Source organism: Cynoglossus semilaevis, unplaced genomic scaffold (genome assembly GCF_000523025.1).
Source record: "Cynoglossus semilaevis isolate Cse_v1.0 unplaced genomic scaffold, Cse_v1.0 scaffold436, whole genome shotgun sequence".
NCBI classification, from domain to species: Eukaryota; Metazoa; Chordata; class Actinopteri; order Pleuronectiformes; family Cynoglossidae; genus Cynoglossus; species Cynoglossus semilaevis.
Genome location: NW_007585130.1, coordinates 62,323 through 63,411, shown reverse-complemented (window position 1 = coordinate 63,411; position 1,089 = coordinate 62,323). Strand labels below are relative to the sequence as shown.

The 1,089-nt window shown below is 42.0% G+C and overlaps 1 long non-coding RNA gene and 1 pseudogene across 1 annotated transcript in view; one reads left to right on the top strand and one right to left on the bottom strand.

The window, feature by feature from the left end:
* LOC103398826 (importin-13-like) overlaps positions 1–1,089 on the bottom strand; it is an 8,545-nt pseudogene that overhangs the window by 2,360 nt on the left and 5,096 nt on the right.
* Positions 1–1,089, top strand: part of LOC103398825 (uncharacterized) — a 5,809-nt gene that overhangs the window by 2,154 nt on the left and 2,566 nt on the right. Inside the window, exon 3 of the long non-coding RNA XR_003049076.1 lies at positions 815–912. This is a non-coding gene — a long non-coding RNA (uncharacterized LOC103398825). The remainder of the gene's footprint in view (positions 1–814; positions 913–1,089) is intronic.

Genomic DNA, 1,089 nt, shown 5'->3' with positions numbered 1-1,089 from the left:
CTGAGCCTCTGGATGTGGGTGACATGTTGTCCCTCGCCAGCGAATATGTGAACCATCTGCGGCAGAAAACAAGACATTTGAAGCGCCTTCGCTACAGATGTAGAGGGATTGGGAGTCCGATGCGTTCGGTACGGTACGGCACGACACCTGACGAGCAAGGTCCAACGCAGGGGCTTGTGGGTACGCAGTGTAAATCTGCCCCAGCATGTCACAAAGTTGAGCCACCAGGGGTCCAAAATCGTGGAGGAGGGTACGAACTGATTTATCGAACAGCCCGCACACGGCCTGCGACATAACACGACGTGACAAACCAAAGATAGATTTCACATATACAGTAGTAGTAAAAGTAAAATATATATATATATTCCTACCTCCACTACTTCTGAGTCATGGAGCCACTTGCTAAGGATGGTTTGGATCAGCGTGAAGAGTTGTTGGAGAACGACCACTACCTAAATAGAAACATTTACCGTATCTTAGACAAGTTTTGAGTGTGAAAAAAAATGCACCGTAACGTCATATAAAATAGAAAAAAAAAAGCACCGTAACATGTCATATAAAATATACTGTATATCGTCATATTTCGCTTTGCATCCTGGCCACAAGGTGTCACTGATGTAACAATCGACAGTCTTAGGTGTTTGTGCAAAGTATTGTTTATGTTTTTGTGTAAGAATATGCATTTTAATTGTTTTACAAAAAGAGTGCGTTTCGGATGTTCTCGTTGACTTACTGGGTTTTCAGTACTCTGTGTAGACACCGTCCTGGCAGGGACCACTTCATCACTGTCTTCTGATTGTCTTTTAATGTCCAGAGTGGTGAACAGACTTGACAGCATTCCCAGGATGTGGACAATGGGCTGTTTGTTAGCAATGGCAGGCTATTAAGCAGAGACAAAGACACAGGAGCTAAGTATGAATTAGCTTTACTACATAAGAAAATATTTTAGTACCGTATTTGTCCGTACGACAAGTTGCATTTTTTTTCATCCCTTGGCTAGGTTTGTATATATATATATATATATAATTTCATGTTTGTTATTTTTACACCGACAGCCGCTAGAGGGCGACATAGTCTTTTGTACCAGTA